We start from the raw sequence: 9,174 nt of genomic DNA on the forward strand, positions 1-9,174 counted from the left end.
CTTACAGGAAGTATTCCTTAAGCGCCATCTGCCGGTGAGGGATGACCATGCCCTAAAGGTGGATAATCATGCACATAATCCTCCAAGTAGGTGTGCACCTGCTGGGTACGACTTAGACGAGGATCTGGAACTTGTTCTCCCTCGTAGTAATCTCTGGATATAGCCATAGCGCATCTGATGTCCCAATTTGTGGGATATTGGATGGTTGGAACTCAGCTGGCCTAATTCTTCAGTTAGAAAGAACTGTAGCTACTCCAGAGTGAACATTTGGTGCCAGCAACATGTGAGGACACGCAATGCTTATATACAAACAATAAACAATAAAGCCAGGGAAACTCCGTATTACTCTGTTACTGGATGCTGCCGAACTGAAAACCTGCATGAGGCAGGGAATTTTGTACATTATGTGTTATTTATATAGTTTGTTCTTTTAAGATAGCCTGCATTCTTTGAATTGAGAAACAGCCAACAATTTAAAATCACTTTTGGCAACTATCTGGAAAACTTTGCGAGGTATTATCAGACATCATCACATTACGGCTTACTAGCAAATGTCTCTTATGAACTGGTTCCTTTTAATGAGTTAGTCTGACAGATTCAAGAAACAGCCTTGAATTCACTTTAGAAGTATCAGTTTATCTTACTCTGTCTGTCAATCATTTATAGCTGCTACAGATTTTCCAACCGACTTCCTCACTGAACCTTGAGTCATTTTTTGGTCATGTCTGATATGAAATACTGATCAAAATCAGAAACTGTAACTTGAAATGTTTTTTGAGATAAGGCTATTTACTGTCTGGTTGTTCAAAGGACAACATGTAATTAAAGATACTAAATAATAATAGTGTACTACAAAAAGGTTACTGTTTTGGATACTGTAAAATAAAACAGTTGTAAATTGGCTAGAAAAAAAATTGTTCATGGATTGAGGTTTTTCATTTTCAGTATTTTCAAATATCAATATTATAAATACCAAAGAGTTCTGTACTATTTGCATATCCAATTCTGTTTTATTTTACAAAGTTGTTGTACCGTTATACAATTTATTTTTTACAAAAATAAAAATAAAATCAAAGGAAAAACAGACAATTATAACAAGACACACCTTAAAGAAAGATATTTGTATGCCGTAAATCATCACAGGAAGAAAGTAGCTCTGGAATATTTTGGGATTTAGAACATCAATAATAATCATTTTTTTTAATGTTCATCTTGGCCAAGCAATACAATGTTCCGTTGTTCCTCTCCTCCTCAGAGCAAACAAACTACAGCATGTGCATCTTTCACAGTCGTGCCGGATTGTTGAACCAATCTAGGACTGCTTGTTGGTTCTTTTCAACCCATTTGATGTTGGCCTGAGTCCTCTCAATGGATTGTTCGAGAGCTAGGGTTCCTGAACCGAAACCTATGTGAGCGTTGTCATCCTTGAACTGTATCAGCTGTGTTTTTAAAACAGAGAAGAAGATTAAAAAATATTCTTATGTAAATATCTATTGTAGAAGATGACAGTCAAATAAATACTGTAAAGCAGTCCTGGGAGAGATCACATACCTGTTCCAATTCAAACGAAGTTGAAAATCTCTTTGTGACACCATTGATCAGATTGGAGAAAGAAAAAGATCCACCTCCATACCTAATTGTAAAATAAAAGAAGTGAATATGCAAATTTAGAAAACTGTTATCTGTATTGTTAAGCAAATAATAACAGAGTCCCCCAGTATTTTTTCTTACTTAGTGAAAATGTACTCCCAGTTGGCTCTAACAAAATCCCAGGCTAACGGTTGGCCGACAACATTGTTTGCAATGCTAGTGATGGTAGAGGTGGCATCTTGTTTCCGAATTTTTTCTGGATCCAGAGTGTATTGGAGATACCTACAACATAAATCGAAGCACGTGTATTTAGCTGAAAACAATGAGAGTTGTATGCATTTGCCAGCAGTAATCTACAGTGAGCTCACCTGTTCAGTAACCAGGGCTCGGTGGCACATGCCATTGCAGCTCTCAGTTTATCTTTCTCTGAAGCAACTGTGGCTTTTTCAAACTCCTGCCAAGCAAAGTCCCACTCCTTCTCACCACCAGCAGCAATGGCACTGCAGTACACTGTAGACCTCAAGTTGGCCTTAATACTGAGAAAAGCAATGAGAAAATTTTAAAATTAAAATTAAATGGTAAGAAATCTGCATCAATATACATTTTAACTATGATGCACTCAGAAAACATTAATATACTCTCTAAGATATCTATTGAGTGAAACTTACGGGTTGACAGCTGGATTGTCCATCCACTTTTGGAACCATGTTTGACTAGAATTGTACAGTCTTCAAGGCCAGTGCTGCAGGCAACTCTGAGTGCATTTACTTGATTATATCTGCAGATACAAAGACATAAAAACAATGAATAGATGCTCAAAAGCAAATCTGAGCATTTATTGTCACTACTTTATATTCACATGACTTACTGGTCAGTATGTCCTTTAGGCACATCCTCCCAATTTGTAAGCATTGTGAAGTGATCAAACAAATTTTTCACCTGTTTTCCAACATACATCTGCAGGTATAAAATAATGTGATGTTAAAATTTATGCTCAGTTGAGTTGACATTATTCAATATCCAAAGACAAACTTACCTGCATGGGGCCGTACACCTCTGTGCGGTCAAACATGAGGTAAAAGTAGTCCAGGTTTTTGAGAGCAGACTGCCATGGCATGTACTCAGTTTCAGAAGCTAGGAACAGTGTGGTTCTTAAAGCCAGTGTAGTTTCAATAATTCCTGCTCTGTAAAGGGAAAATATGCTTTTTAGCATTTAAACTGACTGGGAATTGCTCATAACTTTAAAGAAATAAGTTACTTACTTGGCCAGGTTAAAAGCATCATCAATTATCTGTGCTCGGTTAATAACCGGAATGCCCTAAATGAAATCAAATTAAAAAGATTACTGTCAGTGATTTTGCATAATGAAAAGCAAACCTAACAATCGAAAACTTCAACAATATTCCCTTCTAATATAATGAATGTTATTCTTGTTACCTGTCTTGAAGTCTGGAGTACATTAAGCAGGCGCTGCCAGTTTTCAGTGTCATAGTTAACCCTGTAGTATCCTGTCACATTGATGTTGGCCAAAATCCACTCATCACCAGTTATTTTCATTTTATCCGATAGTTCTAAATTATAAATGGAGCAGAAATACATGGGTTTGTTAAAACTAATACAGTATTGCCCTTTATTAACATCCAATGATAATTGTGAACATCATTACAAGCTGAGTTCACCAAAACATGAAAAATCTGTCAAGTACTATTATGTATCATATTTTGCTCTTTTGGGCTTGACAGCTCCTAGGTCTCTATTCATTGTCATAATATGGAATGGAACAGTTTGAGCATTCTGCTAGACTCCTTTTGAGTTCCACATAAGAAACAAAGTCATAAGGTTTTGGAACAACATGAATGTGTATATATATAATGGAAGAACTGTCATTTTTGGATGATCTATCACTTCCACAGTAAATATAACTGTGAATGTTACTGTCACTGTCATCTTTAAACCCACCAGTTTTCTGTAGCAGCCAATGTAGGGGTTGTGCTACTTCCTTCTTTGTCCATGAAATTGGTACAAACCACTCATAACTGAAAAATGAAGAATGTTGTGATATAGTAAATGCACATTTCAACAGAACTTTGCAATTGATTCTTAAAGGAACACTCCACGTTTTAGGGAAATAGGCTCATTCTCCAACTCCCCCCGAGTTAATAAGTTGAGTTTTACCGTTTTGAAATCCATTCAGCCGTTTTCCTGTTCTGGCAATATCATTTCAGGTGCTGCGAGATATTACTCCGCCTGCTGCGTACATATTACGGCAGCAAACTTCCTTGACTATTACACTTTATTGGGAGTGTAGTTCCTAATCTTATCAGCCTAGAAAATAGCTGCTTTACATTTTCCGCCTGTATTAGTACAGGATATAACTACAGAAAAGTTTTAAATAGGAAAAATATCGAAACTTGGTCATTTTTGAACTCGATGCTATTGGTCTAATAGGATTCAATGATCTATGCTAAGCTATGCTAAAAGTGATATTGCCAGAACAGAGAATCAACTCCCCATCATAAATGTTTTTTTTTCTTATTCAGTTGTCTGTTTTACTCAAATATATGTGTAGATATGGAAGAAACCACTTCAATTTCATGTTTCATATGAAGGACACTTTGAAGTATCTAGTAAACTGCACTGTGATTGAAATCAGTAATTGGTGCTTTGTGATAAGTAAGCTGACATACTTAAATTCTGATGGCCTGTCTGGTTTAGTTTCTGGGTCTAGGAGGAAGTGCTCCTGTGTGATGTCACCAGTTGTAGTGTTAATAGTGACCACAGGAAAGCCCATTTGAAGAACCCAGCGGTCCATGATCTCCTGCACAGTTTTGGGAAGATTGGTTCCACTGGTGTCTACAGCCTAAAACATTTCAGATGTAAGCACTTGGGTTTTCTGGCAACAAATCAGATAATGACATGGCTGAACATAATTGTTTAACTGCAACATACTGTTTGAAGATGCTCCCAAAGGTCTGTGTACACTGTGTTGCCGAATTTGAAATGATCCAGATAAGTCTGTTTATACAAGTTAGTTGTGAATGTACAAAAGCATTCTCTATATTACATTTTTATTTGTATAGTATAACAAGGAATATTGTACAAAGGGTTACCTGGAGGCCTTGAGTAAACACTGCCTCAGTCAAGAAAGACGATAACATCCTAAGTACTGATGCCCCCTAGAGAAAAAGACTCCACATTACCAAACAAACCACATGTATTCTGTACACTGTAAAAAAATTGCTGTAGTTCTGCAGCTGGTTGCCAGTAACTTACTGTAGATTTTTAATTTATGTTATTTACTGGCAACAGTTTGTTCAAAGTTAAATGAACATTAAACATTAACAAGTCTTTGTCTTTACAGAATAAAACTATAAAATAACAACCTACTGCAAAGCATTCTGGGAACCAGAAACCTTCATCAACCTTTTTCTGTTTATTTCCTTCAGATTTTGGTTCCCAGAATGCTTTGCATGAGGCTGTTATTTTAGTTTTATTCTGTAAAGATAAAGACTTGTTAATGTTTAATGTTCAATTAACTTTGAACAAACTGTTGCCAGTAAATAGCATAAATTAAAATCTACAGTAAGTTACTGGCAACCAGCTGCCAGTAATACTGTAATTTCTACAGATTTTGTTTACAGTGTATGTTCTTTGTTATTATACGTAGTCAACATAGCAAACAGTTCCTACATTACCTTACTGTAGGAAATCGTATCAAACACTTCGTTAATTTGCTCTGGTCTAAGAATCTCATCTTCTTTAGATGAAAGGGGGTGGGATGTGGCCAGTGCATCAATGGCGAAAACCTTGTGCACATCATTAAGAACGATGAGATCTTTCTGTAGGATAGAAATAGAAGAGTCAGTTATGATTTCATCTTCTTTACCATTTATTGCTCTGGCTTTTGCTTCAAACACTCACAATGTTCCAATCTGGCTCAGCGTTATCTGCCCCGAGATATTCTACGTAAGTTGCAAAACCTTCATTCAGCCACAGATCGTTCCACCACCTGATAGTCACAAGGTTTCCAAACCACTAAGAAAGAGGAAGGTGGTTAATAGGTAAATTACTGAAGTAACTTCTGTAAAGCATCTTCCATTTAAGGTTCAAATTATAAAAAAGGACTCCAGATTATACCTGATGGGCAAGTTCATGGGCAATAATAGTAACAACGCTCTCTCTGTTTCCATTTGAGGATATTTCTTCATCATACAGCAGGGCTGTTTCTCTGTATGTGATCAAGCCCCAGTTTTCCATTGCACCAGCGCTGAAGTCTGGCAGAGCAACTTGATCTGTGAAATATTTTGAGAAATGAGTAAAACTTTTAAAAATGGCCTACATTTTGATAAAAGTATTAACCCAATCTTACTTAAATTGTCATTTTAATAATAAAACCATTGAATTGCCTTATAACATATAGGTAATACCATAGGTTCTTACCTGATTTGGGCAGCGGATAGGGGACATTGTAGTACTTCTCAAAGAATTTGAGAATTGGTCCAGTCACGTTGAGTGCGTACTGCCCTTGTCCTGCATTTATGGCTTCTTGACGGGCAATAATTCGAATCTGTTTGTATAAATTGCAGTATGCAGTATTTTAGTAGATGAACACATGCTGTTTTCTAATCTTTAGTAAATTGTGCAGTAGGTTTTATTAATAAATTGGTGGAATTCTGTAGCCTGGAAAAAATCCAGACCCTAATCTATTAAGATTAAGGGTCTGGCATCGAGCAATGAAAAGGGCCTAACTCGAGGGGCGGCACCAAGCATGCATTTGAAACTCTCACTGCACGCAATTGGATAACGCCACGACCAATCACAACAATACACACACAGCGGAGCTAACTGATAGATTAAACTCTTGCCGTATCCAGTCGGCAAAACAGCAAAAATGTCCTTCTTGCAAAGGAATGATTCGAGCGCGGTTTTCTGTTCCTCTTTTACATGAAAAGCCAAGTCTAACTCGTTTGTTATAACGGCCAAAGCAGTTTCAAACAACTGGTGTTCATCTGTTTACTAAATGATTTCGGACGTCGCAGCGCTGTCGTCATCACCTTTGCTCGCCTCTGGCCCGCCTACATCAGATACACCAATTTGATTGGTTCCCAGAACTGCTTACGTAATGCAGTAACGTGCATCATTGCTCGACGCCAGAGTGTCTTGCAGAGACAATTCAAATAGTGCTCTCGTGAGACCTCTGTATTTCCAGGGTAGGAATTCTGGAGTCTGGAAATTCTTTAAAAAGATAAGTTACCTGCAGACTGTCAATGTTTTGTTCAATGAAGCCAAAATCGCTAACAATAAATGCCAGCAAATATGTTGACATAACTTCTGTGGGCGCAAATGTTGTTTTGGTTACAAGAGTGCCATCCACTGTGATGTCAACCTCATCTGTAAGTTAAAAAGAGACATGACTGATGAAACATTGAACATCTAATTTTCTTAAAATCAGTTTGAAATGTGAACACAATTCCCTCTTTTTTCTACTTACTGTAGGTTATGTTATATTTTCTAATTACAACTAATTACAGTGTTAATATACCTATCACAACACCATTGGAGAGGGCTACAGTTGCTGGATCATGGTAAAGAGTGATGTGGAATATCGCTTTCATTGCAGGTTCATCAAAGCAAGGGAATGCCTTCCTGGCATCTGTTGCCTGCATCTGGGTTGTGGCAACCACTCTAAAAAAAAAAAGAACAAAAAGATTCAACTATATATGAAAGGCCTTTGTAGAATAGGAGGAACTGACAAGACAAAGAAACTTCTTACTTCTTTACTCCATTCTCATAGTATTCACTTCGGTAGAAGCCTCCCAAGTCATCCGCAAGCTCGCCAATAAATTCTGTGTAGAGCTTGTAGCTTTCCCCAGCAATTAATGTTCCTTTCAGATGAATTGCCATATACTGCGTATTTGGGTGCATCACAATTGATGCAATGGCAGGAGCTGGATTGGCTCCAAGTGCTGTCAAGATGGGTGGCTTTGTCATGTTCAGCTTATTAGAGTGAATGAGGATGAGGTCTGTCTCAATCACACATCTGAAGACCACGCTGGACAACCCTGTGAAGATGTAGAGTCCGGTTGGATCCGGCTGGAGCCGTGGCCACAGAGTGATATCGTAGGTTTGTGGACTAAGAGTCTGAGGAAGACGCCACTGGTCCCATGGTTCAGTGGATGGTTCTGTTGTCGGAAGTGATGCTATTGCTGCCGGGAGAGCGGTGATTGTGGATAGCGCTCCAGCCGCTAACACAATCCCTACTATCCCGAAGGTTTTACTGATGTAGAAACCCTTTCCCATACTTTACCAATGACAGGATGAGATGAGTAAACCTGACATCTGCACAACGTTGTATTTAAGGCATGGGAATATTCTCCTCCCACACAAATTAATGGGTTATCCATTAACAGCACAGAGGGCATCTAGAATCTTTGATAACTGTTATCAAAACGTTGTAAGGCCACATATTCTGTTTGCAAACTGTTTGTAAACTTGTATTCTGTTAGAATCTTGAAGACAGCAAGTCTTGTAAGGTCTTCTGGTATGCAGTGGTTAGTACCTACCAAAAGTGATGCAAGGAAGGACAACCAATGAACCAGAATCAGGGTCACTGGCACCCAAGGCTCTCGGATTCATGTTAGGAAGCGAAAGATAACTTGGTTGGCCCGATCAGACAAAAGAACTACTGTAGCTCTGCTGGCCACGATAGAAAGATGTCAAAACACACATGTGTCAGAGTGCCTACGATGACACCTGTCCACTGGTGAAAGTGCCTACAATGGCCGTGTGAGCATCAGAAGGTTGCCAGGTCTGACTAATGAAGTTTTCTTTTAGATAAGGTGGCTGGCTGGCTGGCTGGCTGGCTGAGTTGTTTTCTTGGGGAAGTGATAGCACTATGGGAAGAAGGCAGGCCAGCAGTGTTATGATCTGGGCAGTGTTCTGCTGGAAAACCTTGGGTCGTTGAGTCATGTGGATGACTTTTTCACAGTTTCCACCTACGTAAAGATTGTTGCAGACCACATGGCAGTGGTGTTCTCTGATGGCAGTAGCCTCTTTCAGCAAGATAATGCACCCTGGCACAATGCAAAATTTGTTTAGGAATGGTGTAAGGAATGTGACAAAGTTGTTGCCTTCCATCTAGAAACTCAGGGTTTCATTAGGGTCTTTGATACGTGGTAAGGCCACATATTCAGTTTGTATGTAAACTGTTTGTAATCTCGTATACTGTTAGTATCTTGAGGACAGCAAGTCTTGTAACATATACTGGTATGCAGTATTTAGTACCTACCAAAATGATGCAAGGAAGGAACACCGGTAAACCAGAATCAGGGTCACTGGCACCCAAGGCTCACTGATTCCTGTAAAAGTGCGAAGGCTAACTCTACTGGCTCGATCAAACAAAAGAGCTACTGTAGCTCTGCTGGCCGTGATAGAAAGATTTCAAAACACACGGGTGTCAGAGTACCCACGATGACACTTATCCTCTGGTAAAAGTGCCTACAATGTGTGTACGAGCATCAGAACTGGTCCATGGAGCAATGGAAAAAGGTTGCCTGGTCTGACAAATCAAGTTTTCTTTTAGAT

At 38.7% G+C, this 9,174-nt stretch overlaps 1 pseudogene; it reads right to left on the reverse strand.

Annotated features, from left to right (window-relative positions):
* Positions 1 to 988: 988 nt before the first annotated feature.
* LOC141301226 (aminopeptidase N-like) lies at positions 989 to 7,912 on the reverse strand (annotated as a pseudogene).
* Between the last annotated feature and the right edge of the window lie 1,262 nt (positions 7,913 to 9,174).

Source organism: Garra rufa, chromosome 25, assembly GCF_049309525.1.
Source record: "Garra rufa chromosome 25, GarRuf1.0, whole genome shotgun sequence".
In the NCBI taxonomy this organism is placed as follows: domain Eukaryota; kingdom Metazoa; phylum Chordata; class Actinopteri; order Cypriniformes; family Cyprinidae; genus Garra; species Garra rufa.